The sequence below is a fragment of the Dasypus novemcinctus genome, chromosome 5 (genome assembly GCF_030445035.2).
Source record: "Dasypus novemcinctus isolate mDasNov1 chromosome 5, mDasNov1.1.hap2, whole genome shotgun sequence".
Classification (NCBI taxonomy): Eukaryota; Metazoa; Chordata; class Mammalia; order Cingulata; family Dasypodidae; genus Dasypus; species Dasypus novemcinctus.
Genome location: NC_080677.1, coordinates 18,936,739 through 18,961,649, shown reverse-complemented (window position 1 = coordinate 18,961,649; position 24,911 = coordinate 18,936,739). Strand labels below are relative to the sequence as shown.

Here is a 24,911-nt window from a genome sequence, read left to right as displayed (position 1 = left end):
CGCTGATTAAATCACGAATGAATTCATCAAAAAGAAGCTTTTAAAGCTCCAGTGTTGTGTACAACAAATATGCTGCTGGGCCCTTCTAGCCCAAAGTATAATCATAGATAAGTTTTCAGGAGAAGAGGCAAGACTGTCATTTTTTTTTCACCTTCAAAAGCAACAGAAGATTCACTTTTCAGTTTCTAAATTAGAATCCGTCAGTTTGACTGCCTCTGTTTCTTTTGGATTTAATGCATATGGTATGTGATCCAGAAAGTTGAAAGCTTGCAGACCTACTAAAATGCTTTGGGGAATCTTCAGAAACAGATTACTGAGTGACAATATGATAGCCTTCGGGCTTGCTGCTGGAAATTTTTATTTAACTTATTTTCTCCCTAATGTGGTAGTAACATGTACCTATTTTCTGAAGATTGCCGAATGCATCATCAAATGACAGTTCAGAAAACACTTTAAAGTTTATTCTTTTCCTTTTCATGTAACTTACTTTGAGAGCCAGGAAACAGCACTAAAAGATGTGTTTCTCTCACAGCTTCTCCCCGCTAAGGCAGTTTGAAGGGGTCACAGTGAAATTGCCAGTTCTGGAGTCTGAAAAAAACAACAGCCGCAGATGTTTGTGCTCTGGCTTTAGAGAGAACCTGTGGTGATTTGCAGATACGAAGGGGTCAGGTGATGGGGAGGAGCCCACAGGAAGCACCTCTGTCACAAAGAAACAAGGCGTCCTTCACAAGCTCAAGAGGACAATACGCCCAACCGGCCGAATGGGGCAGGTGATGGGGAGGAGCCCACAGGAAGCACCTCTGTCACAAAGAAACAACGCGTCCTTCACAAGCTCAAGAGGACAATACGCCCAACCGGCCGAATGGGGCAGGTGACCCTTGGGGCCGTCGCTGGTGATCAGCTGAGCTTGTGGAGAGTCACTCCAGCTCTCTCAGCCTGCGTTTCCAGGCAATCCTCACTCTCCCCTTGTCTGAGAATGTGGAGCTGCTGTTTCACTGAATCCAAACAAAATAATAACCTAGCCTTACATTGCTCGAAAAACAACCTCCCATAAACATACATCTTGAAGTTTCCAGTCCTGACCAAAATTCAAATAGACAATGCCTTTTCATTTCCTATTGAAAGCTATCCACTGCCAGGAAAAATAAAAAACAAAAAACAAAAGCCTGCAAGAGTGCAAATCCAAATGTTTTTCCAGCAGATATAAGGGAGAGCCTGCCAGGGTCTCCTTTGTAATCTTCTCCATACTGGACACATTTTCTTAGAAGAGCAAGGCAAGAAGGATTTGTGGATACTCAAATCCACAAAGCACAACTCCAGGGCAAGCCGATCTAGACCTCATCATGTGGGAATCAGGGGTGCATACGAATTAAAAAAAAGTCAGATAAACACTGAAACACATAGTGTGTCAAACATTGATGACTTATAAGGGGGAATAATAAATGGGGTAATAGGGAAAGAAAGTGTCAGAATAGGGGATTACTATTTGATATAGGTTGACCAGAGAGGGTATCTCTACAGGGGCAAAGACCAGCAGGCAGGAACCTTGCCAACCTAAGGAGAGACAGAGCACTCCAGGGGAGGACACACATGCAAAGATCCAAAGAGAGTGCTTGACAGGTTCATGGAAAAGCAGAAGGGCCAGCAAGGCTTAGTGTAGTGGGCAAGGGGTAGAGTGGCAGGAGATGGGGTCAGAGAAGAAGCAAGGACTGTATCATCTTGGATCTTGTAGGCCACTCCCAAGACTTTAGATATTGCTCTTTGTGAAACAGGAAGTCCCTTAGATACCAAGAAGACTGCCTGAGATGAAGAGCAGAAGCAGGAAGGCCAGTTAGGAGGCTACTGCAACCATCCATACAGGAGTAATGATGGCTGGAACCAGGATGGAAGTGATGGAGGTGGTGAAAAGATGCTGCATATATTTGAAGGAATCACTGACAGGATTTTCTGATGGATTGGTTTTGGGTGTAAGAAAAAGAGTCAAAGATGTCAAAATTATTTTGACCTATGCAAATGGAGTATGAAGTTACTGAGTTGGGAAAGACTCTGGGAAGAGCAGGTTGGGCATATGTTTTGTTTTTAACATGTCAGTTGGGGGGAGGTTATGTTTGAGAGACTAAAAAATGTGTAAGAGGAAATATTGAGGAAGCAGAAGGACAATCAAGTTCTGGAGACACGTCTAAGGTAGGGATACTCATTTGGGGTTTCATAAGCATATGGATGTATTTAAAGGGACAAGCTTGAATGAGATCACCTAGAGAGTGAGCATAGATAAGAAGAGGTCCACGGACTAGACACCGAAGCACCCCCAGATTAATCATTCCTGAAGCCTGAGAAGAGTGTTCAGTGAGGTAGGAGAAAGTGGCACCCAAAAGACAACAAAAATCAAGTGCTTCAAGGATGGATTGAGTAAGTGGGTCAACTATTTTTTGGTAGATCAAGTAAGTTGAGAGCTGAGACATAAGTTTTGTATTTAGCACCTGAATGTAAGTAGTGATCTTGACTAGAGCTTCAGTGGAGGGGTGGTAAAGAATTTGAGTGATTAAAGGGGATTCAAGAAAGAACTAAAGTTGAAGAATTGAAAATATCAAGAAGAGACAACTTTTTCCAGGCATTTTGCTCTGAGGGGAAATAGACGGTGCAATAGCTGGAGAGAATGTGGGGTTATGAGAAGTTTGTTTTTGGGTTGGAGACATCAGCATATTTAAATACTGATGATAGTGAACCAGCACAGGAGGGAATTTTGATTAAACAAGTCGGAGGTGTTCTTGAACAGGTGAGAAGCATGGGATCTATTGCACTAATGGTGGGTTTTCCTAGGATAGGGACCCAGCATGCTCATCCATAGGAACAGGACAACACACAGAATATACCTACAGAGATGCTGGGGGTGGGTAATTGCAGCAATGGAAGATACGGAAGTTCTTATCTGATTGCTTCTATTTTCTCAGTGAAATAAGGAACATGATCAACAGCAAGAGTAGATGGGAAAGGAGGTGCTGAAGGTCTGAAGAGAAATGAGAAGATGTGAAACAGTCCTTCTAGGGGTGTCAGGGAATGATCTGACCAGGGGAGTGTCACAGGGTGGCTGGGTGGTACAAAGGATCCACGTGAGGATCATGTTTAGGTACTTCAAGTGAGGATGATCAACAAAGTTTTGAATTTTTCTCCAGACAGTTTGGCTGTGTAGGTGCAGACACAGAGTAGGTGGAGAGTTGAATTTAACCAGGGATGGAATTTTATTGGGGTAGGCAGTCAAAATGCACAAGGTAAGGGAGTTGAGTGCAAACACAAGAAAGTGAGTATAATATGTTGGACTATGAAATCTTAACTGGGCAAAAAAGGAAAGTTTCAAGGGAGATTCAGGGCAGTAGAAAGGTGGTAGGATTCATGAATTAGAGGTTCAAGTGGAGTTAAAAATTGTCGGAGTTTGAAGTATAGAAGGAATAAGCTGGAACAGAGAGGGTAGAGGCTTGAGGTGGGGTGCTTGTAATGCAGACAATGGACAAGTTGTGGTTATTGGCTACACTAACGCATGACCTTATTCGGGATGGGTGAGGTGGGCCAAAGGAGGTGCTAATTAGAGGAAAAAAGGTTAAACAACTAGAGGATTTAAAAATAACACACACAGGTACCTCCAACCTTATTACAGCAGTCTTTATTCTACAGACAGGGACAGCCAGCCAGGAGCAGAAACTTCAAGGAATGTGGCAGGATGACTTAAAGATCTCTAGATTGCCACAAAGGATAGCAGGTGTTATACTTCAATGGCATGAGCTCCAAAGCTGGGGTTTTCAGGAAGACAGGAAGAAGAGTGGTCTGGAAGCTGCAGTGACAAGCAAACGGGACACTACCCCACCTCCAGATCCAGAGACACGAGAAACAGGTAGATAACACCACCACATAAGAGGTCTTCAGGGAAGTGGTGTCCTGAGGGAAGAGCCCGGTTTCTGCTAGGGCAAAAAGGTGCAGAGAATAATCAGAAAAGATGTTGAGGAGATAGGCAGTTTAACTGATGAAGGCCCATGAATACCAGAGACCACAGTGGAAAGGTCTCAGGAACTGGGGAGGTGAGGGAGAGGAATGCAGAGTCGCATGGAGAAGAGTGCCCAGACGGCGAGAGTAGACCTGGGATTCTTGGGCTTCCTGAGGTGACCAACACAAAAACAGAGATACAGACATGATGGATTGTTCCAGATGGCCTTCAAGGCAGGCTATGGTGGGAGCTTTGAGGGGCCAGAGGAGCACAGAGTGGGGGTTTTTCCAAGAGTACCCAAAATGTTGGGGCTCATCTTCACCAACAGATAGAAGCGTGGAGACTGGAAAAGGGACTATATTTTGAGAATTACAGGGAATCCATGGGGCCCGATATGCTTCTGGCAAACACTTATTTGATATAAATCATTCATCAAATAAATGTTGGTGAATTTACGTCAGTTAACTCAACCAGGACAAATAGTAATAGTTTGAGGGTTATTTGCTTTTCTCCTCTCAATCAGAAAATTCAGGTACATTTAAATTTGAATCTTTAATTTTAAATTTAAACATTTAAATACATAATCAACCTGGGAAGCCATGTGTCTAATAGCCACCGATGCCATGAAAATAAACGTGACTTTATAATCTGAGAATGCATGGACTTTCACACATCCCAGATGGAAGAATATCACGACCACACACCAAAATCTTGGCTACCCATCATCCTCAAAGAAGGAAGTTCCCTTTAATAGTTGAGTGTTCCCAGAAGAGCTGGGGTTAACCCTTTCAGTGTGAGAACTATAAAACTTGTGAAATGTAAATCTTTTAAAAAGCATTTTACTCTCATGCTCTATCTTCTTAAACGGAGTATCAAAGTAATAAAAACCTTCTGTTTGTTATCATGCCTTGTGGTTTATAAAGTACTTTCATAAACATGATCTCATATTATCCTCAACATCCCAATAAAGTAGGCATCACACAGATTTTGCAGATTGGTGAGATGGATGCTCACAGGATCATGAGTTGCCCAGTAGGGATAAAAGGAAATATAATTGCAATTTCCTGATGGCTTTGGGTCATCGTTACCAATATAGATTATAGGGTTGCTCCAGGAAGGCAAGCCTAACATACAATGTAAGAATGCAAAAGGAAGGATCAGACTATGTGGGAAGGCTTCAAGTGTTATCATAGACCTGAAGAGGAGCCAGCCAAGTACTGGGATTGTCAAAGAAGACGTCCTAGACGTAGTAAGACTTGAGCAGGGCTCTAAAGTTTTCATCAGATTTAGAAGGACAGAAAGAGCTGGGGCGGGGGGGGGGGGGGGGGGAGGCAGTCCACATCTCTCCTGGATATTTGTGTTGGTAGCCATTCACTTGGATGATTACTATTTTGTTCCAAATGGGTACCACTGCCTTGACCACTTGTGCCCCTTTTCTGCCATCAATTTCTCATATTCTCATAGATCGCAAGAATTTCCAGGAAGACAAAAGGAGTGCATTTCTCCCCTACAAACCATGGAAATATGGTATGAAGAATGCTTACCCATAAAGTTGGTGGAGTCAGGGATGTTCCTGTGTTTATCAGGGCTAAAGAAGCCACATTCTGGGGCAGTAATCCTCAAAGTTGAGTCTGGGAGTAAAGTAGCCTAGGCTATTAAAAGACAGTTTTCCCATCTCCCCATCTTTCAACCCCTTATTGCTCTGCTCAGAGTCAGTTCACCAGCTACCATGCCACCTCTATAGGTTTTCCCTCAACACCACTATCCTAGTTTCCAGGCTGCTATGAAAATACCACAGGATGGGTTGGCTTAGCAGCAGGTTTCAGAGGCTGAAGGCTTGCTTCCTCATGGAGTCAGTAGCACTGTGGCTGCTGGCAGTCCTTGGGTTCCTTGGCTTTCCCATCACTTGGCGATGTCGTCGCCTTTCTCTTCCGGGTACCTGCTGACTTCTTGCATCCAGCTCCTCCCCTGACTTTCTCTCCTACTCTGTCTGACTTTCTTCTACAAATAAAAGACTCCGGTAATCCAGACTGAGACTGAACCTCATTCGTTTGGGCCACACCTTAACTAAAATAACCTCATCAAGAGACCCTATCCACATTAGACCCACACCCACTGGGACACAGATCAAGGCCAAGAGCAGGTCAAAATTGGGGTACATAACTCAAGCCTCAACACCCACAGGTGTCCCAATCTCCCATGGGGAGAATCGTGCTAGATATACTTCCATTATTAACTGTGATTTGACACCATTGACAATTCTGCCAAACACCCCGTTAAGGCTGATAATTATTTAACTGAATAATTGATCAAGCTAACTAACAGTTTAGATTCAACCACAGGCTCATTGCTAGAGAGCAGGAGTCAGCTCTATGTCCTTTTTATGTCAAGGACCAGATGGTATGTATTTTAGACTTTGCAACCTAAGAGGCAAAATCAAGGATGTCTTTTATGTATATATATTACAAGAGAAAGAAAATTTCCACAAATGTTTACTGTTTAAATTCCAAATACCTTAACAGTAGTTAGATAGTTTTTTTATTGTTGTTTTTTGTTGTTTTAATATATATGTATAAAATAGAGGTCTACAGTGAGAAGAATGGAATGATTTTCAGGTGGATAATATTTCACTAAATAGAGATTCAAAGTTGGTTTTCCTTATTATCAAATCATTTCAAATGTCCATCTGTAAAAATCATTCTTAGTTTATGGGTCATATAAAAACAGTCTGTGGGCCAGATTTGGCCTGTGGGCTATAGATTTGGCCCAGGGGCTGTAGTTTGCTGACCCTGCTATAGAATAATGTTAATGATAATAATAATTATAAGAAGAAAATGAATGATATCTCCTAAAATCACGGATCATGAGAGGTAATGTCGAATATAGTTATGTGAGGAGAATGAAACTCAATTCTTGGGTTTGGATTCTGACTTTCTCACATAGTAGCTGTGTGGACTTAGGCAAGTTGTGTTTCTCTTCTATACCTCAATTTTCTCATTTTAAAAATGTGGATAATAGGTTCAACCTCATAGTTCTCTTACGTGAATTCCTGTTACATAGTGAGTGCTATAAATATTAGATATGATGATGATGGTGATGATAATGGAAGAAGATGGGAAATAAATCCTCATAATGCCAGGATACCGTGTAGTTTCACAGGTTGTGTGCACTGCTAGAGAGCTGATCATTTGACCTCTGAGACTAGCCAATCCTATGTGAGACATACTCATATATCCCAAGCATCAAAAATCATGGTATTGTATTGTAGCTGGAAGTCAAAACTGTTAATGTTTATTTTACTCTGAGCACTTTGCAACCTAGGAGGAGTATGGGCTGGAGGAGAATGGAGGATGGAAGAATTTGGATACTTACCTTCAGAAATTATTTGGAACCAGAGCACAAAGTCTGGAGACCTGCCTACCTAGTCTTAGCTAACTATTTGAGTTTACTGGAGAAGCAGTAATTTTACAAAGAGGCTGGGAATTGGTGCTCTTATTGAATAAAGAATAAGCTCCCAGATTTACATTCATTGATTTTCTTTCCAATTTCTACGTTCATTGTGTTTAATTTCTTCTTAGTATCCAAAATCAGGTAGTTGAAACAGCAAATATATCTGTATCTGTTCTCCATATAATGCCCACACCCTTTGTAAATGTATCCAACTTTTATAGATCTTGACTATTAATTATATTCATCCCAAAGAGAAGAATTTTTAAAAATAAATAATGAATTTTGAAAGTAAAAAATCTAGCCTTATTGCTTTGATGAAGATTTGCCACCCGTGACCCTCTAAATATTGAACTTGGACTATAAAAATATCACTTCTTATTGATCACATGGTTATTAAAGTCAGTCAAATGCTGAATTTATATGTCAAACACTTGTAATATTTCCTGTAAATATTAGGGCAAAGGGAAAAGATGATAATGCCACTGCAAAGAGTCACATTAGATTTGTTCCACTTTACATGACCAAGAAATAATAAAACTGCCACCAAGAATTTCATTATATATGCCAAGCAATTGTCAAATACTGCTGCACATCATTTATACATGTATATCTGTCTGTGGAGGAGCCCAGGAAACATATACATGCATGTAACATGGAGGAGAAGGGAGTAAAAGGCGATTCGTGTACCTGTCCACCTATATTGAACCTACACATCGTAGCATCTGGCCACTGCAAGGACTTTGCATGCTCACATTTGGGTTTACTCTTTTTCTTGAACTCTCATCTTACATGGAATGCTGACCAGCCATCTGGGTCTGGAGGAAAAATACTAATCAAGTATTTAAGGTAGATTCTTAAAGCCCCTCCGATTCTTAATGCCCCCATCTAATGACATTCAAGAACGCTTTGGGGGAGAGGTCGGCAGAGGCATCTTCAGAAGATCTCCCACTTTCCCCACGAAACCTTTCCACATAAGCAAGTGCTTTCAAATGAGTAATAGAAAGAAACCATTGGCCAATCACCGGAGCGCCTTTCCTGAGAGACCTCAGCTGGAGGCTTGCGGCAGGCCTGGGAACTGGAGGGGTTGGAGTCATTGCGAATGGCATTTTGATGTACGTGCACAAAATTGACGTCGGAAGGATCATTGTAAAGTCCCAAACAGTGGAATATTGAGGACATTTTCAGGTGGCAGTCAGATTCTGGCTGGGTGAGCCCAGTATATTTTCTCATGTCACAGTTGATTAGGTTCACAGGGAAGTGGAAAGAGTAAAAAATTCTCTTATTACTGCGGCATTGCCGTCTCAGCCTCTTTTCCCTTTGAATGCAACATTAGTTTTTGTCCAGAAGTCTAACTGCTTTCTACAGTTTGGGGAATTGTAAAGCAGAAACAATTTTCCCAGCCAGGCTGACCTTCACAGTAATGAGAAATGACTGGAATTTCTCTCTATTTCTCTAACACTAGGGAGGTTTGGGAAAGGGAGGGGGGGGGCCGCAGAAAAAATATGCTTGTTTTACCTGATATAATGTTGTGGGCGTCCATTTGGCACTTTGAGCCTAATTTTTTTCCATTCCAAGGATTACATGGACTGTTGCACCATCTGACCCGGTCGTCAGACCACAAGTGTGTCGAGAAACGACAGTAATGTACTTTAAACCTTTTGTTATCACACCAGAGATGGCATTTTGTTTCAGCCATTAAATGAATAAATATTTTTTCTCCTGGGGATGGCTATTGTCATTTACTCTTCCAGCCTGTACTCAGGCGATGAGCAGTGGGCTTGGGCAATCCAAACTTCATTTAGGCAGGCGCCAGAGACTCCAGTGCCCTTGGAACCCAAGAGAGGCGAACATCTCCCAGCCTCCCAGGGCTTCCACCCTGAGCCCCTACTCTCCTCTCCCTTTGGGTGATGGCAGGAGGGGTGACATCCCTGGCCGAGGCCAATGCTTCCTCCTCAGTTTTTTAAAATATTTAAGGTTCCTATTTAACTGCGGAAAGGAAGGACAGCAAAGGAAGGGACAGGGGAAAGCATTAGATGAAATTTAGCACAAATGCCAGAGAAGAAGCAGTTCGAGAGGAGAAATGTAATCCCAAGCAGTTCTAAAGGAGTTTTGAAGGAGAAATTTAATCCCAATAGACATACTATGTCTGAGTGTTCAGGTTGGCATTCATCTCCTGGAGAAACTTTACGGGAGAGAGTAATTTATTGGGAAGGGAGGTTGTTTTGTTGCCTATCCCCTACAACAAAACTTTGTTCCCTGCAGTAGAATATCATGAGTACACTGAATTCAAATCCTCTCTCTTTCTCTTACCAGCTGTGTGGCTTTGAGCAAGCTATTTAACCTCTCTGAACCTCAGCTTCCTTATCTGTAAAATGGTGCCAAAATAGCACCTACATCACAGAATTTTTTTGTTTGGAAGGAAGAAAAAAGACTCAGGACAGCGCCCTTAACAAATGTCCTCAATAAATGGTGGATAGTATTACTGACTCAGTTGGGTCCATTCTAGGTATATTGCAAATCAGTGACTCATTTGCCTTAGGGTATTAGCCAAGACTTCACCACGAATCCATTCAGTGGTATGCATTATGGAAAGGTGCCAGTGGACACTCACCTTTGGACAGCAAATGAAGTTATGTACTTCGGGCTTGAAACTTCCCCTTTTTTCTGGAGTACAGCAAGCTTTGAACTTTGCATGAGGTATGATAGTGGGGTCTAAAAGTAAGTGTTTAAATAAACTAGGAGAAGTGGAGACCAAGAAGGGATCCCAGGTGGAGCCCCAGGGGAGGGCAGCTCCTGGGCTAGGGACATGGGTCTGCAGTCTGGCCCTGGATCTCCAGACTGGAGCAGTAGTCCTTGCCCTCTCACCAGCTCAGGATTGACGCTCTGCTGAAGAGGACTCATCCACACTGGATAAGATTCTCATACTCCCTCATCAGAGAAAGTTAAGAAAATAAAACCTAGAGCATTTAAGAAACATACTTAAGGCCTCACGTGCCTAGAAAGTAGGTAAACTCTAAGATCCCTTCCCTCTCTAAATTTATGCTTGAATCTTATTTGGTGTTTGAATTAGTCACCACCACAATTTTAAAAACCTCGGTTTCCTAGGATGGATGTACATCACTCAGAACAACACTGTAAACGCATGATTATCTATAGCTAAATTATTTTTAGTGGACAGCGTTTTGTTTTAGCATAAACAAATGAAATGGTATCTGAACTCTAAGTTTTGTTGAGATGATACATTCAAATATACTTACAGATGGAAAATTAGTTCAAATTGTTTTCTGAAAAATCTCATGCTAACTTCTTTTTACTATACCATAAATTCATGATTCAGTTACAAGAATATTTCTTCATTTATCCCCATGGGAATTTTATTGCCAATTAAAACTTCTTCCATAATTAAAAGAATGATTCAAAGATTATCTTCCTGGACCTACATCTCCCAGATTCACCAGCTTGACAAGATTGGCAACTTTACAGGAGGGGTTTTAAAACTTCACTTATTTAACGGTTCCTATTTATGGTTCAAAAGTTCAGTAACCAACTCCCTATCCCACCTCGTTGTGTCAACCTTGGGGTAATATATTTAAAATATACTCGCATTGTAATGTTTGTTCAAAGATAGCTTTATGTTCTGAAAAATGTAGATGTGATCCCAGTAATTCCCCAAAGAATCATGGATGATCTTGGGAGGGAAGTTTGGTAGAAAGGTGGAGAGTTGTAATAAAGCAAGCAAAAACACAAAAACCTTTTTAGCATGAAACTAGTTGATTCCTAATTTTCCTAAAAGCCACAAAAGATGGGTTAGCAGAGGAACATGTCATTGTCCTCAAGCTTTTCCTTCTCCCTTGTGACAGTTTGAAGTTCTTTTATGAGTCGCAGAAAGTAAAAGGATCGTGTTTTTAACTCACCCCTTCCTGTGGGTGTGAGGCTCCTTTGATTGGACCAAGTCAGTGAGGCACGACTCAGGTAGAGTCTCCACCTTCTTACTGGGTCTGATATAAATGGAGACACAGAGTAACACAGACACAGAGGAAAAGGAAGCCGCCATATTGATCATGCCATGTGAGAGAGAGGGCTACAGGAAAAGAGAGATGAGTGAAGTCCCAGAGTCTGGAACCAGCAGAGCACAGAGGCACAGAAAGAAGCCTCCAAGGGGCTGGGTCCACAGAGTAGCTCAAGGCTGAGACTAGCCCAGGTTGAAGAGGTAGTCATATGCCTGATAGCTCATAGCTGAACTCGGGAGGAAAGTGGAGCAGCTAAGACTGAGAGAGGAGACCTGGTAAGAGACAAGCCCAATGCCTGGTTGCCTTCACCTGAACTCCAGCAGACAGTAGATTCTGGAGTGGAAGGCAGGGACCTTGGAAGTGATTGGCTGCTATCTTGCTTTGCCATGTGGCAGAACCCTGAGAAAGCATCTCTGTTGATGCCTTGATTTGGACATTTCCGATTCTCAGAACTGTAAGCTTTTACCACAAATAAATATCCTTTATAAAAGTAGCACATTTCTGGTACTTTATATTGACAGCCCTGTGGCAAACTAAGATATCCCTCTTGCTTGGCTCTAAATCTCTGATTAAATCTCTTGGCAGCAATGTGTTGGCTTCTCATGAGTGACTTACTGACTGCCACCTTGGAAGAAAATCCACCTCTTATAATGACAAAGTCATGTTTCAAGAAACCTTCTCTGTCCCAGGAACATCTTTGAGCCAAAACAAGGGTTTATAATTGCAGAGTTATGTGGTCTTTCTCAAACTCATTCCCTTCTCACTGCCCTCACTGCCACTATCTTAGGTGTAACTCTCAGTAGTTCTTGAGGCTTCAGCACCCAACCTTCTTTCTGGTCTGCCTGCCTCCATCCTTTCCCAGCCCCTCCCAATCTATCCGAGAGACATCTGCCAAGTCTACCTTCCTGAAACTTTGGGGATCATCAGTTTATGTTGGTGACCTGACCTGACATGGTATGGCATGAAAGAGCATGAACCCAAGAGTCAGAAGATAGAGCTCAGGCTAGTCTTGACTCTACCTCTGACCATATGACCTGTAAATTTGTTGCCATCACTGAGCCTCAGTTTCCACTTCTGAAAAATGGACCAACCTGTTAGTGATCTGAATGATCCCTTTTTTCTCCCACAAAGTGACATTTATCCAAGGCAACATGGGGCATATCCTTGCAACTTGGGCCATTTAAAAACTGGCAGAGACTCTTCACATTCTAGAAGGATCACTGTGAGACTCTTAATATATGGTTTCTGATCATTTTAAAGACTAAGTAAACCATTTTTAAGCAATGAATATGAGCACAGTAGTTCCAGGTGCTCATATTGTGGCTGACTTACATGGTTATTGGAGATTGTCCCCCATGGGGAAAATAATTAAACATGGGAAATGCTAGAGGCAGATTAAGGAGGATGATCTTTCAATAGTCCAGGTGAGAAGTTATGGGGACTTTAAATGAGTCAACAGCAATGGAAAGGAGAGGAGAAGTGGATGGATCTTCAGTGTCAAAATGATAAAACTTGGACATCAACTGGATCTTAGATGTGGAGAGAAAAGTGCCAGGGATGATGTAAGAATTGAGGAGGGACCTGGAGAAAAGAAATTATGTTTAGCTTTCAAAAAGCTGAGTTTTTGTCATGATGGCCACGGAAAACACAACAGACAGTTGAGATTTGTCTGGAGCTAGACTATGTTGGAGTTAGAACTATACATTTATATATGGACTCGTAAGTGTTAGCTTCCCTCTAGTGTAAAGATGGCCTTTACAACCCTACTTGTCCCCTAGCAATCGTTCTCCTGCCCTTTATCTCTGGATTCTATGGTCACCATAGCATTTTGAAAATTTATGTACTTAGCTACTTAAGGACCCTTCTCTTCCCAACCTCTTCACCCCACACCAAATTCCTTTCATTATAATTTCATCTCCTTTGCTTAAGTTCCAAGCATTCAACTTATATGTCAAGGAACATACTTAAATTGGTTTCTTTTTCCTTTTGCATGTCCCATTCCTAAAGGCTCTTCAGTTAAAATTTGCCCCTGTTTTTCTGTAATCCTAAAGTGGAGCTAGACAGCCTATAAGCTCTGCTATTTCCCATGACAGTTCCTATGGTTCTTTTATCTTTTGAAATTTTTAAACAAGTCCCGGGCCAGTGTCTCATCCTGGTGCCACCGTCCCACCTCATCTCCATATTACCAACACGAACTCTCCTAGTTTTCAGAGAGAGCTGTTCACTTGGGTCAGTGAGTGAGAGGATGTTCCTTCTCAAAATGAAAGTCCTCATCATTTTGAGGTAAAATGCCCTTCTAGACAGAGCTGTTTGACTTTCTGAAAGAGGGCATTTATCGAACCTCAAATAGATGAATCGTTTTCTTTCAAGCAGGGAAATGTATTTTACTCTTCTTGCTTCAACCGGGATTGAGCCCATTCATTTCATTTTTTTTTTATGCTCTCCTGTTTTATTTAGAAATGATCTATTCATCCCAACCCAATTGAAGAAATATAGATAGCTCCCGCAAAAAAAAATTGCCATATTATTCACATGAGAAGTATAGATGCTCTCCCTGAATATTTTTATAGCTCCATTTCATTTACGTTGTATAAGCCTGGCTTACAAAATTCTCTTTTATTTGTTATACCTTAAGAAGGCAGCATAATCCCTGGAGTGAGTGAGACCCAGATTCCAACTGCAACTTCTCCTAAGCCCCTTGGACAAATCATTTAACCTCATTTTCTCGCTTGAAAATGGGGATCATAAATTTCGTTTTCCAAGGTAAAGATTAAGTGAGCTAATACGTGTTAAGCATCTGGTATATACTGCATTATATGTCAAATATTATCATATGTGTAAAAATCATGTTTTGCAGGAAGCTTTCTGCATCTCTAGGATTGTCTGTGTACGCCACTCTGCTAGCCATTTCACACCTTTATCCTCAGCATGACTTATACAGCAAATTGCAGGAGAGTTTCAAACTACAACCAAATAAGAACACTGTAAGTGTGAGGGTGCCAAATGCTGGCAAAAAAAAGCAAACACATCATTATAAATTGTAACTTCTTTTTCATAACAAATTTTTTATTATCATATTTAACTGCTTCTGTGATAAATATCTGTACAGGGACAAAGCAATTAAACGTTGCTAAAAATAATCAAAATGCTGCCTCCTAACCTTTGGTGCTTGTGAATCTTCCCTTCTTGGGCTCCCTTCACTGTGGTTTTTAGTCATTCTTTGGTGAGACTGTTTTCACAACAGATCCAAATGCCCTGTTTCATGGTGCCATGAAAATGAGAAATTCTACTCACACTCAGACCACTGTTTTCTGCAGTGGTTGCTGGTGGAAGCACCGTGTCATCTTTAGAGGGAGAAAAGTCAACACCCTTCAGTCACCATTACCTCACCCCCAGGTAAGGGCCAGATTCACCCATGGGGGAGTCTACATCACATATGTGATGTAAGGAAAATGTGATCTCTTCCCATTTTCACCTATGCACTAAGCTCTTTCTCCTCGCCAGGAACAAATGTTTCCCCTCTCCCTAGCCCATCCAAAGCTGCTTTCAACAGAATCTCAATAAAGACCTTCGCAAAAGACTGATTTGTCAGTATAGATGTGTCTTGCCCCAGGATATTTGCATGATTGTAGAGGCCAATGTCTCTGTTCCAATTTAAACAGATAAATGACCTAATTATGAAATAGATTCCCATAATCAGTTGATTAGATACCTGATTTCTTTTCATGAACCTAGTTTTTCTCTTTAGTAAAGTTATATGAACTCTTCTAGAACCAGTTTATATCTTTTATTTTATTAAGGTGGAAGTCACATAACATAAAATTAACCATTCTAAAGCAAACAATTCAGTGACATTTAGTATATTCACAATGATGTGTCTAGTTCCAAAATATTTTCATGAAGAAAACCCCATATCTATTAAGCAGTCACTTCCAATTCCTCTCTACCCCCTGCCCCTAGCAACTAAAATTGTACTATTATACATTCCACCAGCAATGTATGAGGTTTCCAGTTTCTCCACATCCTCACCAACACTTGTTATTTTACCTTATTATTATAATTTTTTAGCCATCTCTGTGGGTATAAATTGGTATCTCATTGTGGTTTTGATTTGCCTTTCCCTAATGAGTAACAATGTTGAGCATCTTTTCATGTGCTTTTTCTGGCATTTGTATATCTTATTTGGAGAAATGTCTACTTAAGTTCTTTGCCCATTTTTAAATTGAGTTGTTTGTCTTTTTGTTATTGGGTTGTAAGAGTTCTTCATGTAGTCTGGATACAAGACTCTAATCAGGTAAATGATTTGGGTATATTTTCTCCCATTCTGTAGGTTGTCCTTTCATTTTCCTGATTATGTCCTTTGATGCAGAGAAGTTTTTAATTTTGATGAAGTCCAATTTATCTGTTTTTTTGTTGTTGCTGCTTGTGCTTTTGGTGCCATATATAATCTGCTTTGCCAAATCCAAAGTCATGAAGAATTAACCCTATGTTTTCTTCTAAGAGTTATAGTTTAGCTCTTAAATTTAGGTTGTTGATCCATTTTCAGTTAATATTTGTATTTGGTGTGAGGTAGGGGTTCAAGCTCATTCTTTTGCATTTGGTTATCCAACTGTCCCAACACCATTTGCTGAAGACACTATTTTTTCTATATCGAATGGACTTGGAACCCTTATCAAAAATCAGTTGGTATAGATGTCTGGGTCTGTTTCTGGACTCTATTCTATTGCATTTGTCTATTTGCCTGTCATTGTAACAATACCACACTGATTATTCTAGCTTTGTAGTAAGTTTTGAAATTGAGGTTTGAGTCCCTCTAACTTTGTTCTTTTTCAATAACATTTTGGCTCTTCTGGGTCCCTTGCAATTCCGTATGAATTTAAGGATCTACTTTTCCATTTCTGCTTCTTATAAAGGCTCTTGCAATCTGTTTATTTAAGAACTCTTGAGCTAATAGCCACATAATTTCAATAAAGTGTAAGAAAAAAAATTCTTTTTCATTCAAAAACAAGGTAACAATTCTCCCTATTGAAAACTCTTCTATTTAGCAGCTTGATTCTTTGAAAACAATTGAAAACCAGGAGGCAAGCAAAAAATAATATAAAAATAGCAAAACCTTTGTCTTAATGTCCATGTGCATATTTAGAGGAGAAAAAAAGATACTTAGGCTCTTACCTAGATCCATACAGACTGATTATCTGGTTTTAAAAGCCAGAACAGATTATAAGGGTCAAACAAAGAGGGGAAGAAACAGACCCGAGGAGAACTGAGAGAAATGACAGTTGCCTATCAGGATGGAAAGATACAAAGCACGTTTAATTCAGAAATCGAACTTTAGGGCCATGACACAGAGGGCCCTGGCAAGAGGTGAGAGAGTTCAGGGACAGGACTGTGCCCCTTTGGGAATCTGGGAAGAACAAAGTGGAAGCCCTAGACTGGAAAGAAATCATGCAAGAGAAAACATGATCATAGGTGCTTGGGTGCTACCAGAGACTTGGAATGGAACACAAAGTCAGAAAGGGTCTAATTGTACAGTTGTCCTGAGAAGGCTAAGTTCCTCAAACCAGGACCCCCAAACCCCTGTAAGGACAGGATTGTAGACAGAAAGTCAGGTAGGGCATATTATACTAATTGATTTCCATATTAATGCCCAGGAGTCATCAAGAAAATGATGAATTTCATTTAGTTTAGGAAGGTGAGAAAAGTTTATTGGTATGGAAAGGTACGAGCTATATATAGTGCAGTAAAAAAAAAAAATGTGAGAGAGATTACCAGATAAAGTATATTTATATTGTATTCCTACTCTGTATATTATGCTCAACATATACATCATCAGGGAGAAGTCCAAGAGGATAGACATCAAAATGTTAGCATTGTTATCGCTAGAGCTGGGATGGTTTTAATCTAATTTATGACTTATTTCCTTGTCTCTCTTTTACAATTTTCTGCAACGGACAAGTACCTCTTGTGTAGTAAAAATGACAAATGGAAAAAGGAAAAGAAGTCCATAGAGTTGGCAACGCATTTTTTAAATATTTCCAGGTACTAGATGAAAACTTCTTAAAAACTCTCAACCATCCAGACATCCTGATGACCTAAGGTGATTCATGCCTCTAGGAATCATAGACAACTATGAGATTTTCTTTTATCTATGAAATGAGAAGCTCAGTCAAAACAACCTCTATCAGAGAGTTTGTATACTGATTCCACCTGCAATATTTTGACTTATTCTTGTAAGGAAAAGGTTACAGGAGATGAAATATCCCCAGTTAGATTAATTCAATTGTGTAAAAACATCAAGGTTAAGAGCTATGTCTTTAATCTCTTTTGTCTTCACCAGTAGAGTATCTACCTGTGGTTGAGTTGCTAGGCCCCCTGGAGGGCCTAGCACAAAGATTACAAAACATGCTCAGGGAGTTCTCAGTAGTTTTCAGTAGTTAGGATTTTCTCCACCTATAGGAACCTGGGTGACCTCTCTGAGCCTCAGTTTCTTCTTCTGCCAGTTGCCTACCTCTCAACATTCCTGCTCCATGAGATCACTTGAAAACGATTCTTCAATTTTAGCTTCCCTTTCTCATCCATTTCTGGAAAAGTAGAATGATTTAATTCTATTATCTTCACCCAAAATACTTGATTTGAATATGATATATGGGCCCCCAGTCAGGGGTCTTAAAACCTTTACTAAATAACAAATCATTCAAATATAAGGAACTCAAAGATCTTTGATCCAAAGGCAGACCAATAATCCATAGAACCACTCTGTTAGAGGTCAGGAAGTTGGGGATAAATCTAAACTAGCCCCAGTGGTTCTTATTTGTTCCAGTAAAATCTGGAGAAGGGAATTTAATTGGTCATGGCTCATAAAATAATAGATACTACATCCTTCGAAATACCTGCAATTAGTTCAGATCAAACACTCTAGGGCTTGGGTGAGTATTTGTGGTTGGGCTGTTTCCTTTTTGCAGTAGCAGTGACAGATTGCCATGTTAAAAACCTTATAATATTTGTTATTGTATTTTAAGATTTAACAAAATTCACTGCATATCAGAGCACGTTCATGTGTTTTATTGGATCTGAAAACTGTAGAAATGTAGGGTACAAAGTAAATAAATTGAAAATTAAAGAGTCAGTTGGAATCTGAACTTCTCCTACCTAAAATAATCTTCTTTGTGATTTACCTGTTTACTGACTGTCACCCCTCCCCCCCACTAGAATATAAACTGTATAAGAGCAGGCGCTATACCCTCAGTATAGAGACCAGGGCCAGCCATGAGATAGAGGCTCAGTAAATATATGCTGAATTAGTGATTCCACTTCTTTCCACCATCGTTTCAGATCCACGTTTCTGTCATGAGGCCTGTGTTTAGACAAGAGCCCTACCATACCTCAGCTATAATACTTTCTTTCCCTAATTCCCTGTCCTAGAATGGGAAAAATATATTTTGTGTCAAAGTGATTCTGAATACTTTGGGAAGCACTTGTGTTCCATAAACAAATCCATGTTAATACAGGGATAAATTCTGATCAGATGGTAATACTTAAATGTTCTTTAAAGACCTGAATTTAGAAGATGTTGTTAGCATAGTTGTAATCTATAATCTGCCCACTTCCAAAAGGGATCTAATAAAAAACATATAATACCTTACAAAGACCCAATAAAATATCAAAATCCATGCAGAGTAAAAGGAGATTAAGATACTAAAGGTTGCAGCTAATATCATTTCTACAATTGTTCATTAAATTTAACCATGGATTTCCAGAGGGCGAAGTTAAAAAAGGAAAGAATAGGTTCTGTAAATCTCAACACCTTGTACTAGGGAAAGAATTCACAAATGGCTCCTCTTTCTCTTTCATGTATTTATTCAGTCAACAAAGATGCATTGCTTGCTTCCTAAGGGATGATCATATTGTAATGATAATCAAATCATTACGCTATGGTAAATATTATATTAGAATCATGCAAAGTGCTATGGAAATAATAAAGGAGCAAGTGTTCCACTCTGCCGGGAAGAAGGACCTTACAGGGAGATTGTGTTGGCTCTGGGTTGGGAAGGGACTTACAAGTGAGAGAGGAGTCTTTGTCAGAGGCTCAGAGGTGTGAATGAGTGTGTTGGGTTCATAACTAATGTTTTCTTTGAGTATTTACTGTGTACCCAGGTTTGACCTTCACAGGGGTGCTACAAGGCAAATATTTTTATGAGTCTCTATTTACACTGGAGGAAACTGAGACTTTCCAGCTGATGGGCACTGTCCGTCCAGGTTTTGTTCCAACTGCCTGAGCATGCTCCTGGCCAAGAGCCTTCAACTCTCAGCAGCGCTTTCACCAGCCTCTTCAGTCAAAACCTCTCCCAAGGCCATACTCCTTTCCAGGATTTTCCATAGCCAGTGACTTACTGATGTGGGATATAAAGGCCCAACTTGGGACCATTCTTTCAGACCATTCTAGCTCCAACCCATAGGGTCGGAAGAGACTTTAGGCTTGCATTGCAATTCAAATTCCCCCTCTGCTCACTCCTGCTTCCTCCTCCCTTTCTCAGGGGTCCATACCAGGGTCACTCCTTCACTAACACCTTACACCCTGAACTTTCAGAATCTGCTTCCTGGGAAACCCTGAAGCACAAAGGCTTACTGAAATACTAAGTAACTCAGTCAAAGTGACAGGAAGGTGGAGCCTCGTTTAGAACCCAGTTCCAAATATTTATTCCACCGTTTTAGCATCATCGTAGAGTTTTACTGTTTGAAGGAACCACAGAACTTACTAATTCAGTGTGCATCGGCACTACTGATAAAACACAGATCACTGGTCCTACTGCCCCCCAGCATTTCTGATTCCGTAGATCTGGGTTAGGGCTGCGAGTTTGCATTTCTAACAAATTCGCAGGTCATGCTGGTACTCCTGGTCCCTGGACTGAACTTTGAAAACCACTGTGGTAGGAAGCCCATTTCTTCTAAGCCTACATCACAGAATCTGAGCGTCCTTCAGTCTGGCCTTCATCCTAAACCCTTGCAGAGCTATCACAGGAGGGAGGAAATCTAGGTTTCTCTAATCCTTGGAGCAGTGTAAGGAATGATTGACAGGTGGGCCTGCTTATCAGGGGAAGCTAACTCTGGCACATACAACCCTCACTCTGTGGCTTAACAGCTGGTCGAGGACCACGTTTGGAGAACCTTCTCATTTTGCCAACAAGGAAACGGCGGCTCAGGCAGGCCAAGACAGCGTGAACACTGAGATGTTGGCTCAGGAAGAGAATCCAGTGGCCTGACTTCCATTATTTTGCCACATTCTCTCCAGTGTTTAATAGTTCCCTAGTTTCTGACTATAAATGGACAGTCAATAACTGATGTGATCTCAGTAGTCACCGGTACTGGCAAGACATTTTTAAAAATTCTTCTGTCTTCATTTTGGATAGATTGGTTTCTTCTGTGAGTGACTTCATCTTCTCTTCTCCCTAAATGCAGAAAATTCCAATACAACTTTACTTTTGCTCTTGGTGAGATTACGCTTTATGTTTTTTAACCCATGTTCAGTTTTATTAATGGGAACTTCCCAAACGATTTTTATATTTCCTTGGCTTACGGCTCCTACAGGTAATGGTTCTTTCTGTTAGCTTAATGGTTTTAGAACAACCTATAACCAATATATTTTGTGAGTGCAGAAGGATTTTATTTACCTCCGAGCAGTGTGGTCATGTTTTTTGCCTTCTCTCTCATGTACTTGTCCTCCCGTTTCTACAGAGTCGTATTTTCTCTAATAATTTGGGCTGTTTGTTTTTCCTAATGGCCGGGTTCTTTCTGAGCACTTCCACTGCAGCACAGCTGATAGAGGTGTGGCAGCTGCTGCTGTCACCTGTGCAGAATGCCGTCTCAAAAGCATCATCCATAGGCCCCCTTCCACTCTTTAGAATGACGTGAACCCCAGGGCTACATATAAACACCCACTTAAAGAGGGGTGTGGCATTTCCTTCGGCAAGTAGGCCAAATCAGGGGTTCTTAACAAGGAGTCAGTGAGCTCGAGTTAAAATTTAAAAGAAAATATTCTTGTGGGGACGTGTCGGTGTGGGTGTGATATATTAATTAAATAATACACTGTATAGTGTAGACTTAGTAAGGGGTCTGTGGTTTTCACCTACTGGCAAAGGGGTCCATGGAACAAAAAGATTAAGAACCCCTGGTCTAAATGTTATATCTGACTCTTCTGTGAATTTAAGAACAGAGATGTTGTTCTAAAGTTCAACTGCAGACCAATGACTAATAGGTTGAATTTTGTTGGTCTTTGGGAAAAAATAATGCATGATCTAAATGCAGTATTTTTGTTTCGTGGAAAGAACAGCATAACTTCCTGGCTAGTTTTCTTCTACAACAGCTGTTCAGTTAATAAATTTTATGAGGCAAGCAAGTCATTATGCCTAAAAATAAAATTCAGTAACAGCTTAAACAAGGCTCTCCATTTGCCCAGGGGTTGATAAACCAAGATATTCTGCATTATGTTTGTTATAAAAACATTTTAATATCCAGTGTGGTTACTGGGATATAAGGAAGAGAAGACTTACGTACTGTTCTTAACAAGTGATAAATTGAACCGGCTGGACTCATTAAAAGTTTCTTTAGTATCAATTCTGGATCTTATCATAAACTAGTACAATCCTCCTACTTAATTTGTAAAATTATAATTTGTAAATAACAGCTCAGTCTGAATGCATGGACCCAGCCATAGATAGAATGGTGGTCCATCATAATCAGCTTTGTAAAATTTTGTTGCAAAGACCATTCTGTATTTTACAAGATGATGGCTTTGTTTTTATTATTTGAAGTTCAATTGTTATTTCTGGCCAGTCAGCAGCTTAGATTTCCCTTTATAAATGAAAGTACTTTATGACTTAATGACTATCAATTAGTGTTGCTTCCCAAGCTGCAAAGCTGAAAGAGCTACTTTCATTATACTGCAAAAGGATGTGACTATTTAGGAGTTTTCATAGCAACAGTTTGCTGAGAAATAGCTCAATAAATATGCTATACCATATGAACATATGTTCACTGCTGGTACATGTGCTTACTCATATATATTTTCCCACCTTCTTTATTTTCCTTAGGGTCTTCCTAGTTCCATCTCCTGCCCTAACTGCTTTGGACATTCAGAACATACCAAGTTTCCTAATATCCCCCCAAATCCTGCACTTATTCTTTCTTCCGCTCTAACTGCACTTCTCCCATCTTCTTAAGTTGGTCTGCCATTTATGCAGGAGCGCCTATCACTTCTTTTATGGTGCCTCTCTGGCACTTCTCTTTCCCCCACTGAGTTAGCCAGTTCCCCCCAATGTTCCCATGGTTCACTGACTGTAACTCTCCCCAGCTCATGCATGATGGCTCTTTATTGTCTGTCTGCATGTCTGTCTCCCCCAGGCCCTGGAAGCAGTTTGGGGAAAGATCACACCACTGCGCCTGCCTGCTTGCTGAATGAATGAGCGAAAGAATGAATGGTGGACTGGACTGTGTTGCTATGCTCCGAGGTGCGCCCAGCCATGCACTGCCTCCTGGCGAAGGGCAGCCCTCTATTTCTGTCTTTGTTCCCTGCAGTGTCTTATCCTCCTTTGCCTCCAAACTGACCCACCCCTCCCAAGCCCACCTCAGTCTGCAGAGTGATCATTCTAAAATTCAGTTCTGACCACATTCCTCTGCCATTGCCTAGGGAATGAAAGACAAGCCCCATAAATTATGTGCCGAGCCCTCCATAAACTCAAGACTTACCTCATCCTTGGCTGCTTCTCTTCTTTCGCTGTGCCCCCACCAAAATATCAAAAGTGCAGAACTAGTGGCTACAACTACACAAAATGCTGTTTCTCACCTCCTGGTCTTTGACTACACAATTCCTGGTGGTTGAGATGACTTTTTGTTTCCCCTGTCACCTCCTGTCCTAATCGACCTCTACTCATCCTTTAGGAGCCAGTTACCAAGTTGTCTTCTCCAGGAAGCCTCCCCTAGTTCCTCAAGGCCCGGCCGAGAGTCCCTCCCCTGTGCCCCCCGTGTCCAGTGCTGGCTCTCTCACAGCACTGCTACAACAGGTGGAAATCAGAGGTGACAGGACTAGGCTGGAGGCACCTCAGGGCGACAAGCTCTTGGCACGTTCACCTCTGTATCTCTGGTGCCTGGAGTGGCACCTAGTGGATAATCAGGAAATAGCTGATGACCAGAATTGTCCCAAATCTCCCTAAGGGCAAAAACCATGCTTCACCTTTCTCTTGAGCCCACACTAGCACCTATTTTCACTGCGAGAGATAGAGAGGGGCTCAACAAGTGTTGAGAACTAACTTGAATAAATTAGGCATGAGAAGCTAAAGAGTGTCTTGTGCTTTTCGATCACTAAAAACGAGAAAAACACCTACTACTGTACCGCAGCAATAATGTATTTCTGAAAAATAAATATAGCCTTTTTTTCTTTCAACTCAGGAGTGCTCCCAATCACTTGTTTAAGCTAGATGATAGAATAAAAAAATGCAGAAAGAGTAATTTTGATCTATCAACAAATGCACCTAACTAATGTGCCATGACAATAGGCAATCGCTAAGAGCTGCACTATTGTACGTAAGTAAGAAAATAGCGTGAAACTCAGTAAAAAGAGAGATTTTCAGGTTATTGAATGGAGGACCAGACAGAAAGGAAATGAGATGTGTAGGCTTGTAGTAACACAGTATTTGTCTACATATAACTTGGATAAAATCTGATTGAGAGTTGGTGTGTTTCCATAATGTGAGCTCTCTACTGCCAAATCAAATGCTTTGGGTTAAAAGGTAATTTTTTCCCCTCTAAATTCTGGGTCTGACTCTTTTATTGGTAAATTTTTAAATTTAAAAAAAGAAAAGCACCCCTTTGGAAAGCTTTCTAACAGTTTGCCACTGAATCACAGCGAGCCAGCCAGCCGTGCTTATTTCCTTCCCGTCCCTCCAGGGGTCCCCGTACTCACTCGTCGTGCATCTCATTGATCATCCGGCATAACTGGGGCCCCAGTCCCTTGCTGAGCCTACCTCTCTCTCCAGGGTACTTCTGGAACATTCTCTAGGGTGTCTGCATGCGCTCAAGAGCCGTCCCCTCCGTACGCCTTCAGTGCTGTCCAGGGTCTGTGATGCCACCTCAGCCAAGCCTTATGGTTGACCCAGCAGCCAGGGTCCTACAGGAGCCACAGTCGCCCGCCTGCCCCAGTGGCCCGACACCCGCTTAGGGCCCACATAGTGAGAGCGCCGCACAAGCAGAGCGCAGGCCCTCCTTCACCCATGTCACTCTCCATCGCCTGGGCCTGGAAGCAGCATGGTTTGTGCCTAGCAGCGCACAGAGTCCATCCTTCTCTGGGAACATCACCTCCTGCAGTCTGGCCCGAGCTGCTGTCTACAGGGCCTTGGCTCTAGTCCAGGTGGCTGGGCTGGGGGGTGTAAGCTACAGAGCCCACCTCCTGCTCTACCACGTCCCAGGGATAACGGATAGAAGAG

The 24,911-nt window shown here is 41.3% G+C and overlaps 1 protein-coding gene and 1 pseudogene across 1 annotated transcript in view; one reads left to right on the top strand and one right to left on the bottom strand.

The window, feature by feature from the left end:
• The window catches only part of LOC105746523 (heterogeneous nuclear ribonucleoprotein A1-like), a 56,756-nt pseudogene extending 56,123 nt beyond the window's left edge, over positions 1 to 633 (bottom strand).
• The window catches only part of POU6F2 (POU class 6 homeobox 2), a 382,627-nt gene that overhangs the window by 289,640 nt on the left and 68,076 nt on the right, over positions 1 to 24,911 (top strand). The window lies entirely within an intron of this gene.